The following is a 14,553-nucleotide window of genomic DNA, read 5'->3' as shown; positions in this document are numbered from 1 at the left end:
GCTTGGTGCCATCAGTGGTGTGAGCGGTGGCTGCTAGCCCCAATCATACCTGAGGGCACTGGCCCTGCTTGCACCTGCTGCTGGCGCTGGCCCCAATCGCTCTGTGCTGTCAGCGGGTGCTAGCAGCCCGGCACTGTCAGTGTGTGGGAGCAGCGGTGGTGGGAGCGGGGCTGCAGGCAGACAGGGGACCAGGGGCTGCGGTGGGAGGGGCCGGGTGGGGACGCAGAGGATGAGCCGAGACCCACCCCTGTTCCCACTACAGTCTTGCATCCCACAGTTCCTTTCAAGGTGCACGAATTTGTGCACTGAGCCCCTAGTTTTTAATAAGTGTGTATTAAAAATGTTATTTTGAATAACTATTTTAATAAGACATTATTAATAAAACTACCATAATAATGGAATATTAAAGCATGTATTTTTCACTTATGGATATATCAGAGGAAAAATTGCTGAGGATATATTTAGACAAAATAATTCATAAGCTTAATGCTATAGATTTTTAAAACCCTACATCAGATATTTTTCAAAGGATGGATTGAAAAATAAAATATTTTAGGCCTTGAATTAAGTCAAGGTATAATCTAAAAGTTGATGCCACACAGTCTGCATTCTCAGAAGACAAAGCAGTTAAGTAACATCGACTAAATAATAATAAAAACAAAAATATAAGCTCTCAAAATAGTATAGGTATAATCTTAATTCTGCCACCAACTAGCTGTATAAAGTCGAATAAACTCAAACAATGGGGACAAATACAACAACATCTTGGTAAAAAAAAAAAAAAGCATCTGATAGTTAATAACTACTAAGAATACATTAGTCATAAAAAGAGTAAGATATCAAAAATTGTGACATGTAACAGAAGTAGTATTTAGAGGAAAATTATAGTCTTTAGTATTTATCATAAGAAAGGGATAAAAATCAATGACTTAAGCAAAATACTTCAGAAGTTTGAATAAAAGACTAGAATAAATTCAAAAAAATGTAGACTGTACCAGAAAACAATTAAGAAGATAAGAGTGAAAATAAATAAAATACAAAGATCAAGAAAACCAAAAGATGACCCTCTACAAAGTAAGTAAATTGGAAAATCTCTGGTGAGACTAAATTCTAACCCTCCAAAAAAGGAAGGGGAAAAACAACAATATTATAAATGAAGACAGGCCATAAGTATAGATAGAGATTAAAAATAATCTATTTTAGAAATGGACCTCGGGGCAGCTGTGGAGCATGTCGACCCCCACCTGGAGGAGACTCATGAGGGATTTCAAGTGATTGCATTAGGACCCACCTGTGGGTGTCTGTGATGCACCATCTGAAAACAACATCATGCAGTGGGATGCAGTTATATTTGGAAGGGACACCTTTTGACAATAGTACTTTCAAACTAATAATAGAATTTTCTGAAGAATATCCAAATAAACCACCAACTGTTAGGTTTTTATCCAAAATGTTTCATCCAAATGTGTATGCTGATGGTAGCATATGTTTAGATATCCCTCAGAATCGATGGAGTTCAACATATGATGTATCTTCTATTTTAACCTCAATTCAGTCTCTGCTGGATGAACCAAGTCCAAACAGCCCAGCTAATAGCCAGGCAGCACAGCTTTATCAGGAAAACAAATGAGAATATGAAAAAAGAGTTTCAGCCATTGTTGAACAAAGCTGTAATGATTCATAACAGACAACTGGTCTGTTAACCTTTTTCATCATTGTTGTGTATAATTTACCTCTCAGTAAAAGGCTTACAGATTTTAAGTGCCACTGGTTTTAAGGATTCTGCAGAAGAAGAAAAATCCTTCAGTTTAGAACCTATAAAAGCTTGTGTATCTTGATTAATGCACTTTTTATTACATGGTGTGAACTAAGTTATTGCTTACATAGATTTGTAATATATCCTGTTTGTATTTTTTTTCCAAGTGTATAATGTTGGTGTGGAGTTTTCATGACAGAATATACACATTTTGTAAATCTAAAAAAAAATAATAATCTATTTTAACACAAGCTTTATGCCAAAAAAAACTTTAAAAGTGAACTGGTCACTATACTGCAAACCTGTAATATAACAAACATGACCCAAGAAGCAATATACTTCATAAACAAGCCTTACAAATATTAGAAAAGTAAAAGTGACAATTCAAAAATCTTCCCAGTGTTGGGAGACAGATCCTCAGGCGTGGCTTGTGTTTCTGCTCATCTTGCGAGCAAGCTTTCATTGTGAACTATCTCTATAAACATAGTTGCATTGCAAGCAGCTGGGGGACAGGTATATTGTTCCTTCCGGGGGAAGAGGGCAGACTTGTTTCGGGTCTAGTACAACATAGTATCTCTCTGGGGCAAAGGTCATGATAAAGGAATGAGGTTTCTGAAGCTCAGGTTTCCTTAGCTTTGTTCCAAATGTGCCGCATGTTTCATGGGTCAGTCTGCATCTTCTCCTTTGGTTTTATGGGGCAAGGGGAACTGATGTGATACGAAGCTCATCAATAAATAAAACAACAAGGAAAACCTTCTGCCAATAACCTTTGCTAATGATAATGCTGGGCATCGCTAGTGAAATGCAAACTGAGACGGCCACCTTGGACAACAGTTTGGCAACTTCTTAAACATACACAGCAATCCCACTGCTTAAGAAAAGTGAAAATCTATCTTCACACAAAGTCTGAATGTGAATTTTTATGGAGCCTTATTCATACTCACTTCAATCTAGAAACCTTCCAAATATCAAACAACTGATAAATGGAGAATAAAAGTGTGGCACATTCATAGCCCACTTCTCCTTCCACAATCCATCAAGGGCAAGAACTACTTGGGCTATTTTCTCCCATCTTTTCACTGAACTTCATCTGCCATGTTTTCCATTAGCCCAGTCTCCATGGTGTCCTTGTGCTAATATACAGTAAACCCCTGATTTTGTGGGCCTCAATATAACAGACTAGGTCTTTAACTTACAAAATTCCAGGTCGGTATGTCATATGTGAAAACTATCACCCAGTTAATTTTAAATGCTTTTAACTAAGATTTGTTCAAAATTAAATTAACAGGTTATTTTTGGTTATTAATTCACTGTTATTTTAAACAAATTTTAGTGAATAGGCTATATATTGGGGGAAAAAACAACAACACTGTAGTAATTTCACCAACATAAGTAAATGTTGCATATCTACAACTATACTCTACATATTTAAATCTAAGGGTCACTGTTCTTAGTGTCCCATGAATGATTAGCAGGCGATCACACAGCATCTCTAGCAGTGGTTCTGTTATTGGGTGCCACGGCTTTCTGTAGCAGATTTAATGCCTACCTGCCTAGGTTCCCACTTGAGCTAAGCCATGCTAGTCCTGTGCATTTGCTTACTCCTAGCGACTGATGAATGCCAGCATTTACTAAACCTATTTAGTATAAATTTAGAATTACAGTAATACATACTGAAAACTTTTCTGTGAAATCAAACTTTTCATGCATACTTAATTTTAATTACTCAAGTGTAATTTTACATAATTAAAAACAGGTAAATTAATTTGTCAATTTTTTTTTTTAACATATGCATTCAGAAAACCTACTTTATTATGTAACAGACTTTCGGCTTTAACAGACACATCCTCACCCTAATTAGTCCATTACTTTGAGGTTTACTGTAATTATTTCCCTAAAAACTCCCAGCTTCAGTGCTTTTAGTGAAACAAAGTAAATGTCCTGACTTAAAAAAAAAAGAAATCAAGAAAAGCAAAAACAAAAACAAACAACTTCATTTAACCCTACTCACTTCTTCAATTACAATACCATATCCTCCCTTTCTGACCTCCTAAAGTGCAGTGTCAGCTCTATACCCAGTCTCCAAGGGATTAAGTCTCATTTCCCACTTCTCCCTTTTTCTCCTGTAATTCATTTTCTGCACTAACATGGTGAAGCCCAAGGCTCCTTTCTCAGTTCTGACCTTCTGCAACCCCTCCGGAGCACATGGTACCCTTATCATATCTCTTTGAGGCTGTGATCTCATTTTGATTCTGGGACAGAGATCAATCTATTCTCTTAGGTCTCTAACTTCTCAACCCTCCTCTAGGAGGTCTCATTCTAATCCAAATAATGAGCATCGATTTCCATATCTGTACCTCCAGCCCGAAATTGGATTTTGAGATCTAGGCCAGAATTTCCAACTGTCTGACAAGCATCTTCATTTGGACAGCTGGATGATGTTTCAAATTAAAAAAAAAATGCCCTTTCACCACCAAAACATATTCCATTTCCTACTTTTCCCATACTGTTTGCTGACACTGCCATTCTCCTAATCTTCCAACCAGAATCTCCCGCCACATCTGCAACTTTCCTCTTCCTTCTTCACATCCACAATGCCCGGGTGCTGGGTCCTGTCTCTTCAGTGATGCTTTTCCGCTCACATGGCCATTGTGTTTTTTCAAACCTTCACCCTCTTGACAGCTCTCTGAATATTCTCCCAGAGTCTAATCTCTTTCTTCTGCAGTTTACTTTACATATTACCCAGAAAGGGATTTTTCTAAATTAAAATTAAAACCTCCTTCTGTGAGAACCTAATTACTTAACTCCAAGTATAGATGTGGGTTGCCTTTGCTCACACCTCGCCAATTCAATAAAATGAAAAGAATAATATGTACAATTATCACCCTTTGTTTTGTTTATAGGATGCTAAATGATTCACTTAACAGATTGGTTTCCCACAAATTAACAGAATTGACTTAGCTGAACAAACAGGTTTGTTATATTGGAGCGGCACATACACAACCCAGGGGTTCTTTTCAGTAAGAACCTGAAACAAGTCGCCAGTTACAGCTCCCAATTTACAGAAAATCCATACAGCAGTTGCCATGTTTAATGCTTTCTTTATAACCAAAGACGCGCCTTTTCTTGTGCAACAGGATGGGTATTTTACAGCCTCACTATATTCCCTTGTGCATATGAAAATGTTATTTGCCTTCTAAGTGGAATCCTTTAACACTTTGCATAGATGACCATCACTTGAACTTCTGGACACATTTTTCTCAACTAAGGGAGTGGGGGGAAAAGGGAACATGTAGACAGCAGGGCACAGTGAAGTTAATGAAATCTTCTGATTTTAAGCTATTGTAGCCAAATATTCTCCAGAGCAAGTTTTGTTTTACCCCCTCCCCAGAGCATTCAGATGTGATAGATGAGGATTTGCACTAATTTTATTAGTTTCTTCAAACCACTGAAACAAAGCTAAGAAGCAATAGGTTTTGAGAGCCAATTATACACAACCAGAGATTCTGGGGAACAAAAATTGGCTTAGTTTGAAATTGCCCTTTTGAATAGATGTAAAACAAAACAAAACAAACAAACAAACAAAAAAAAACAAGCCAACATAGCTATGAGGTGACTTGAGAATAAGATGGTGCTGTACAGGTATTTTATTCAAGCTGTCTTTAAAAATACCCTATGGAATTATCCAGAGGAAAGATTGTTAGAATGACAGCAGACTGGGGAGAAAGAAAAAGAAAGTGAAAGTTAACCTCTAATGGAAAGTGCACATTATAAGGATAACCAAATATTACTTGAAATTATATGTCCATTTCCATATTTAACCATTATCGTGAAAATAAATATTTTTCTTTACTTATAATATTATGTAAATGTTGCAAAAATAAAATTCTAAACCATTTTATTAATCGTACCAAGAGATCAAAGTAACAGAGTAAGCATATGTTATTCATACTGTGGTTTTCAGAGTAATTTACTCCAGAAATATTTTGTCACTTAATAAGATGACATAAAACTAGACTTTAGGCTTTAGTCACCTCATTTATATAGTTTAGACATTAGTATTCTGCTGTCATTTATTTCTACTCAAAAATTATCTATTTACCCATGTTTCACATCAACACTTATGCATTATAGGGTTTTTATGTGTAGCTCAGGATCCTATGTTGAGTTTCATATTCATCCAGAATCCAGTGTAAATACTTTTAGGCTTTCTAGCCATATAGACTAACGATGTCAAATGATATATGCACTGAGTTGAGATACATACATATAGTGTACACACAGAGAGAATGAAAGAGATAGGGACATTAAATCACATGGCTACCTATAAGTTTGATATTTTTGCCTTTTAAATCATTTTTGAAATAATTTTAGACTCACATAGTTGAAAAAAATAGTATAGCGAGTTCCTGTGTATCTTTCCCCTGCTGCCTCCAATAATAAAAAACTCTACATAATTAAAAGTATAATCTTTTATGCCAGAAATTTAACACCGGTATAGTATTATTAGCTAAACTACTAGTATATGCTGATTTTACTAGCTTTTGTATCTACTCTATTTTGGGGTGGGTGCATAAAACTTTTACAATTTTTATAGATTCATGTAACCTCCAACTTGTGAAATAGAACAGTCCCATCACAAAAGTAATTCTTTTAATTTTAAACTTAACAAGACATATGAGAATGTGCTTAGAAAATCCAGTTTTGCTTTAAATTCTGAACTTAGTCCCTACTCTAGGGTGCATGCTTCTATTTCTTGCCACTGGTAAGCTACTTTGTGACCGTCATTGCATTAGGTTCCGGACACTAATGCTACTCATAAGGGTATAAAGAAAACAATAGAGACTGTATCTAAAGACTGTATTTAAATTCTAAATGAGACAAAGTGCTCTCTTCAATTGGGATCAGAATTGGAGTTTCAGGGACATAAAGAGAGGAGCTCAAGAGTAACTCATCTCCAGGGCAGCCCCACTGATTGCACGTGTAAGTTAGGAAACCTAGCGTGCAAAAAAGACCCTTACGGGAGTGATGTGCTTTCTTACCATTTTACTGTGAAAGCCAAGTAGCTTTGGCACCAGGAGGACTCAATTGCATTTCTAGTGGCGACAAAGGGATTCAAAAGGCAGCCGGAAGCAAACATGATATCCAGGAAGGGCAGGTGACTAGCAGTACTAGGAAGACTGGCAGCTCCCCACCTAACTGACTCAGTGAGGAACATATGCTCTGGTTTATGGGTACAATAGATCAATGGTTGCTGGGGACTTGGGGAGAGTCTGTGGAAAGGAAGTAGGTGCAGCTAGAATGACAACATGAGGGATTCTTGAGGTAATGGAATTATTTGAAATATTTTTTTATTTTTCAATTACAGTTGATATGCAATATGAGTTTCAGGTATACACTCCAGTGGTTAGACATTATGTACAACTTACTAAGTGATTATCCTGATAAATCTGGTATTCACCTGACACCATACATAGTTATTAGAATACTAGAGGCCCGATGCACAAAATTCATGCAAGAGTAGGCCTTTGCAGCCCCGGCTGCTTCGGCCCTCACAGCCCTGGCCGCCCCCTGCCCACTGGTCATTCCAGAAGGTAGTTCTGCCATCCGGTCTAATTAGCATATTAGCTCTTTATTATATAGAATTATTGACTATATCCTCTGTGCTGAACTTTACATTCCCGTGACTATTCTACTATAACTACCAACTTGTACTTCTTAATCCCTTCACATTTTTCAGCCAGTCCCCTGACCCCCTTCCATCTGGCAAGTGTCAAAATGTTCTCCAATATTTTGATTGTAGAATCATACTACAGTTTTACAAGATGTCACCTTTGGGGGATACTGGATAAAACAGAAACCTGAGATCTCTTTATGTTATTTCTTACAAATGCAGGTGAATCTATAATTATTTTAAAATAAAACTTGAATTAAAGAAATATTATATGTTGAGCATCATAAATGTGTCAAAATCTGCATTTTGCCCAGCTGGCTTGGCTTAGCAATCACAGTTTGATTCCTGGTCAGGGCACATACCGGGGTTATGGGTTTAATCCTCAGTAGGGGGCATGCAGGAGGCAGCCAATCAATGATTCTCTCTCATCATTGATGTTTCTATCTCTACCTTTCCTTTCCTCTCTGAAATTAATAAAAAATATGTATTTTTTTAAAAATCTGCATCTTAGAGAAGATTCATTTTTCTCTCAAAATGATACAAAGTTTCTTAACACAGGTTTGCACATGACTACAAGTTAAGATGAGTGGTTCTCAATTTTATAGATAAAAAACTGGTGCATTATATTATAAAGAGTAGTATCATTGAACACCAAATACATACACCAAATATAATTAATTAGAAACATGCAACATGACCATCACTATGTTTGATAAGTATAATAAAATTATTGTGTTAGAAAATTAAATCTAAGGCTCAGGAAGAGTCCTTTATCTGGTTGTTAACCATTTTGAAAAGAAAAAAGAAGCCCTAACCGTTTTTGGCTAAATGGATAGAGTGTCGGCCTGCGGACTGAAGGGTCCCAGGTTCGATTCCGGTCAAGGGCATGTACCTTGGTTGCGGGCATATCCCCAGTAGGGGGTGTGCAGGAGGCAGCTAATCAATGTTTCTCTCTCATCGATGTTTCTAACCCTCTATCCCTCTCCCTTCCTCTCTGTGAAAAAACCAATAAAATATATTTTAAAAAAACAAAAAAAAAAACAACCAAAAAAACAAACAAACACAAAACACATTTGGCAAAAATTACACAAAACTGATATTCAAATCACAATATGGCTATTGTAAATATTTTATTATGGATAGGACAGTAGTTTAATGTGTTGTCTGGACAGAAATATCCTATTAAAATAATCCTATACAAACAGAATTTATAATTTATAGAATTATATACAAACAGAAGTTATAATTTATAGAATTGTATACAAACAGAATTTATAATCTGTTTATATACAATTCCAAACACTTCTGGGCAGTGAAAATCTAGCCCAGTGAGAAAATTCTGCAATAAAATATCCATAATAGTAAGCTCTAACATGATCCAGTTATGGTGGTTTTCTAAGGAGGAATCCAAACTTGCATTTCTGGTATAGTGGACATGTTACAACTGAGGACAGATCTAGAAGTCACAGCAGATTATTCCTGGCAGGCAATGTCTCACTGAACTCTCACAGTGAAGCCAGACCAAAGAAATTAGAAGCTTTATAGCCTTGAGGTAAAATACAGTGTTTCCATGGGATATTATTTGTAATTTTGGTCACTAAATTGCAACAAAGAAATAATAGAAGGTTGCGGGGGCGGGAGGGGGGGGCAATTAACTAGGGAACTTATATGCATGTATGCATAGCCCAAGGACGCAGACAAAGGAGTAGTGAAGGCCTGGGAGGGGTGGGTACAGGGTGGAGGGGGTCAATGGGAAAAAAACAACAACACACAAACAAATGGGACATCTGTAATATTTTCAACAATAAAGATAAATTTAAAAAACAACAACAAAAAGTAATGCATGGCATTCTGAGCCATCAGTTCTTTTTGGTTTGTTTTTAAAAATCTCTGAAAGTAAAGCTTAATAATTTTGGCTTCTCATCATTGGCCATTAGAGGGAGGCTGAATGCTGCTGAGGGACGTTTTACCACATAGCTGTAGATTAGCCAAATGCATGAACTATTCTGAACCTTGAATAGTGCTGAACAGAGGATTTGGGGCTCTGCTCTCCCTCTCCACAGAGGTCCCTGTGTTTCAGTTATGTCAGATGCAATTAGGTACAGTTCATCTCAAATTCTCCAGGGATTTATTACAGGGGCCCTGGGCATTTTCCCTTTCAAGTAGCCATAGATTGTATATTCAAATCAGTGTTCAATGATCACTCTACTTCTGGCTTTAATTCTGCTGCCTTCCTATGTCCATGGAAAACAGGATGTGAAGAGTGGGGAAAGCAGCAGAAGATAAAAATAATTTTGTAGCGTATCAGGAGGTCAGAGGTTATGTTGCTTTGCAGCCACCAGTCTGGCTTCACATTCCTGTGCCCCCAACATGGATTTGAGGGAAGCAAGAGACATCTTTTCTCGTGATAGCAACAGGAGACTCACTTCATGATGCAAAGCACGCAAAGTGTCTTTCTCGGAGCCAGTCACAGCACCAACTAAATTCATCCTGCTTCTTAAAGAAGAGCTGGGCATGCTACAATTTGCAGAAATTCACTGGCTGGCTCTCCACCTGCTGACACACAGTTTGTATATTTAGCATCCAAACAAAACTACAGTGTGTTCCACTTAAAAATGACTTTAAAGAACTTGTGTCTATTTGTAAACCCAGATATATGTAAAGTTATTTTCACGGTATGTTTTTCACCCTCAGACTTCATAACAAAAACCAGGCTTCTGTGCTTTTAAAGCCCCAACTTGCTTCAAAAAATAAAAATAGAAAAGCAAATAAATAATAATAATAGAACTCAGGAAGGTCTAGAGTGGGTAGCTGAAATAGCTAAATGGATATAGGATCTTCTATATGAGAATAGGGGATTTAAAAATATTAAATCTGCAAAACAACATAACCTGATCACCTGATATGCTGCGAAATTATTTTTCCCTTCTGCTGCTTTTTGCCACTCTTCACATCCTATATTTCCATCCTATTTCAATGCTAAAAGATTAAAAAAAATAAGAAGAGAAAATAGGATTGTATGGCCATACTCAAAATGTATACATTAATACATCAATGTGAACTGGATGGGCATTCTTAATGGTGTGCTAGAGAGTTCTTTCATCAACTTTCCACGGGTCAAAAATCCATCTATGTTTGATGAAAGGAAATAAGTCATCTATCAAATGGTTACGGGGTTTAAAGCTTAACAGAATACTAAAAAATGTATGCCAGAGACAATATTTAAAGATACAAAGCTACAAGGAGAAGCAAAATAAAATAAGATCAAGTTTGGTAAATAGAAATGTAAAGTTAAAAGTGAATTAGACCAAGATTAAAAATGGTGGCAGAGTAGGTGGATGCTGCACGGACATGCTCCCAGGAATGGTGGAATTAAAACTGAAATACGAAAAGGCTTCCTGAATAATTAACGGAAAACTCACAGGAGAGAACCCTGATACCCAAAGACCAAAGGTGGAGACCGCATAGAGACTGGTAGGAGGGGCGGAGGCGTGAAAGGACTGGCCAGGCACCCACAGGTGGCAACTAAAGTCCTGGAGATATATCTCAGCTGTGGAGGTGGGGAGGAGTGCCACTGAGAACTCTGAGATCTAATCCTGAAGCTGAGTTCCCCAGCAGAGAGCACAAAACTGAGGAGGGTACTCGTATAACATCTAGCTGTGAAAACAAGTGGGGTGCTGTCTGCCAGGGAGTGGCAGCTGAAAGTTCGGGCACCCTCTTAAAGAGCCAACACATAAAAATTCCCAGTGGATCAACCCACCCTGTGCTCTGGCAGAGGGAGGGTGAAGTGGACTGGAGCTGTGAGAACAGAACCCAGAACTGGGGACTCAGGGGATAGAGCTCAGAAGGCAAGCACCACAAATTTCCTGGGCTGAGTCATTCCCTCACACAGGGGAAGACACCTTTCCCACATAGACATCTGCCTTGCCTAGGGGGAAGACAGTTGACACAACCTATTGGAAAACACCTTGCCCTGAGGCCACTTAAAAGTTTAAAAGTAACAATTAGCCTCCAGGCAGAAGCAATTGCCCCACCCTGTTGAAAAAACTCTCACTACACCTAAAGGATGATTGCCTGGGGGCAATTCAAGTCAGAATCCTATTAGTCTGTAGACAGAGGCAATCTCTGGAGCAGTGGTTCTCAACCTGTGGGCCGCCACCCCTTTGGCAGTCGAACGACCCTTTCACAGGGGTCGCCTAAGACCATCCTGCATATCAGATATTTACATTATGATTCATAACAGTAGCAACATTACAGTTATGAAGTAGCAACAAAAATAATTTTATGGTTGGGTCACAACATGAGGAACTATATTTAAAGGGCCAGAAGGTTGAGATCCACTGTGAGTCTGGAGGCTTTGAGTCTTTGCCTGATCCAATTAGTCAGAAAAAGCCTTTAACACTGTCCTGCACTAGAGATTGAGAGGTACAGAGGATCTACCTAATACATAGGCACAAACCCAAACAGACAACCAAAGTAGGGAAACAAATAAACAACCCCCAAATGAAAGAACTAGTGAATTTTCCAGAAGAAGAGATAAATGAGGCAGGGATAAAAAATTTATCTGAAACAGAGTTCAGAGTAATGATGTTAAAAATGCTCAACAGTATGAAAAAAGATATAGTAACTATGAAAAAAGAACAGTCTGAGATAAAGAATGACATATCACAAATAAGGAACACATTGGAAGAATACACAGCAGATTAGGGGAAGCTGAGGACTGAATCAGTGAATTAGAAGACAGAGTTGAAAATATCAAGCAATTAGAGAATGAAAAAAAAAACAACAAAACAGAAAAGCATCATGCTCAGTGAAATAAGCCAGTTGGAGAAACATAAATATCATATGATATCACTCATTTGTGTAATATAATGAACAACATAAACTGATAAACAAAAATAGAGCCAGAGGGATCAGTAGATGAGTTGATTAAAAAACTGTGGTACACAATGGAATACTACACCACTATAAAAAAAGAAGGAACTTTTACCATTTGCAACAGCATGGATTGAACTGGAAAGCATTATGCTAAACGAAATAATCCAGTCGGAGAAAGATAAACATCACATGATCTCACTTATATGTGGGATATAATGATTAACATAATTTGATGAACAAAAATAGATCCACAGACAAATGGTAGGGGAAGGGGAGTAGGGAGGGGGCTTAGCGAGCAACCAAAGGACTTGTATGCATGCATATTAGCATAACCAATGGACACAGACACTAGGGTGGTGTGGGCTTGCCAGGGGTGGGAATGGGTGGGGGTGGAGGGGGTCAATCAGGGGAAAAGAAGGCATATGTAAAACTTTAGACAATTAAAAAAAAGAAAAAAGATAGAGCGGAGGGGGGATATTCTAAAATAGAAATATTCCTGTTATTTGCAGATTTTTAATATTTTCTACAACTTTTGTGATAACATACTATGTTAGTACAGTATTGGTAGTATTATTATACTTAAAATCCTTTTATTCTTGAAATATTAATGTTTATTGCATCTAATATTATTATATGTAAGATCATTTTTCTTGAATAATTGGTGTTTATTGCATGTAACATTATCATATTTAAAATTATTTTTCTTGAGAAATTAATGTTTATTGCATGTAATATTAAAAAAGTGAATTAAACCAGTAGGGAGAGGGAGAGATATATTTTTAAAACTGGTTGAGTTGAAAGGGCTAAGAGGGATTTCTTGATCCTAATTCACTGTGAACTATTACATGTTCAAATGTGAAGTGAGACATATAATACTTGACTTTAGAATGAATTCTTAGAAATAAAGTGATCATAGCAAGAGAAATGAAAGCCCTACTATGTTTTACTTGGTGAGGATTGCAGTGGTCTTGAAAACATCATAAAAAAGTATCATTAAAAAAAAACTACATGAGCATTAAGAAAGGCTCAATATTTGACTTTTACCTTTTATTTATTTTTTATATCTTAAATGTATTTTATTGATTTCAGAGAGAGGATGGGAGGGGGGAAGAGTTAAAAACAACAGTGATGAGAGAGAATCACTGATCAGCTGCCTCCTGCATGCCCCTTCCTGGGGATAGAGCCCTCAACCCAGGCATGTGTTGGGGTCCATCCCCAGCAGGTCCAGGGGTTCCCAAAGGTGTGGACTGAGTCAGCGAAGAAGGAATGACATGGGTGCAGCTTTCAGTTGATCAGCATAGTTGGGTTCTCCAGCCAGGTTCAGTCTTGACTTTTACCTTTTAAATAATTGTCTCTATTAATTGAAAACAACAACAACAGCAAGGGGCATATTTGATTATTAGGACAACAGGCCAAGTTCTGGATGCTCATTGAACTTGACTGATGCATTATGTAATCACATAATCATTTTAGGATTTTTGTCAAAATTTTGCATCTGTAAATCAAGGGCATTGGGAAGATTCTCATGTTGTCTCCCTGTTTGTTTTTGTGAAATCACAAACCACTGCACAATGGTAATATGAAATGCATTATTGTAATACTATTTCCAAGGACACGGAGCCACATTCTTTCTCTGTCATTCAATATCAGCATTGTCTGAAGTGTGTCCAGCTCCATGATTTTCTGTTCTCCCAGGTTTATGCTGTGATGATGATATTCAGCTGACTTCCTAAGTGAGGGTTCATCTGCCCAGCCCTAGCACAGTTAAAAATTATTTTTAAAAGAGACACTGTGAGAGAACTTGGCACTGATGACATAATATTCCTCTGTTATTATAGGAAACAGAGATGTAACGTGCCAGTCCATTGCTCTCCATACATTTCCCCTCAAACCTATGGCTCTGGGTATATCCGGAGAAGAATAACAAATCACTGGTAACGTGGCACCACACAGCAGCCTGATTCTCCCCTTCAGAGGAAGCTGTAAATGGGTCAAGGCAAGTAGATGAGAGCTCCATCTATCAAGGCAACCTCACCCAGTGGTGCTGTGCGATGCACAGTGCGCCCATAAAACAGGTAATGAGCAAAGTCAAGACGCATCTATTATTCCAGGCCAGACCCTTGCAACACCATTACCTCTCATCTTAGGCATGCAAACTGCGGTTTCCCACTGCTTCAATGAAGTTTATAGAACAGAAAAATATTCTAAAACAGCTTACATAAAGTATTCTAAAAGTATTTATATA

At 37.6% G+C, this 14,553-nt stretch overlaps 1 protein-coding gene and 1 pseudogene across 1 annotated transcript in view; one reads left to right on the top strand and one right to left on the bottom strand.

The window, feature by feature from the left end:
- The window catches only part of CNTNAP2 (contactin associated protein 2), a 1,802,564-nt gene that overhangs the window by 1,047,553 nt on the left and 740,458 nt on the right, over positions 1-14,553 (bottom strand). The gene's annotated exons all lie outside the window — the stretch shown is intronic.
- LOC139016929 (ubiquitin-conjugating enzyme E2 B pseudogene) lies at positions 1,340-1,726 on the top strand (annotated as a pseudogene).

Source organism: Myotis yumanensis, unplaced genomic scaffold, assembly GCF_028538775.1.
Source record: "Myotis yumanensis isolate MYYU_CA2020_CCGP unplaced genomic scaffold, mMyoYum1.0.hap1 SCAF_9, whole genome shotgun sequence".
Lineage (NCBI taxonomy): Eukaryota > Metazoa > Chordata > Mammalia > Chiroptera > Vespertilionidae > Myotis > Myotis yumanensis.
This window is presented reverse-complemented; position numbering and strand designations above follow the sequence as displayed.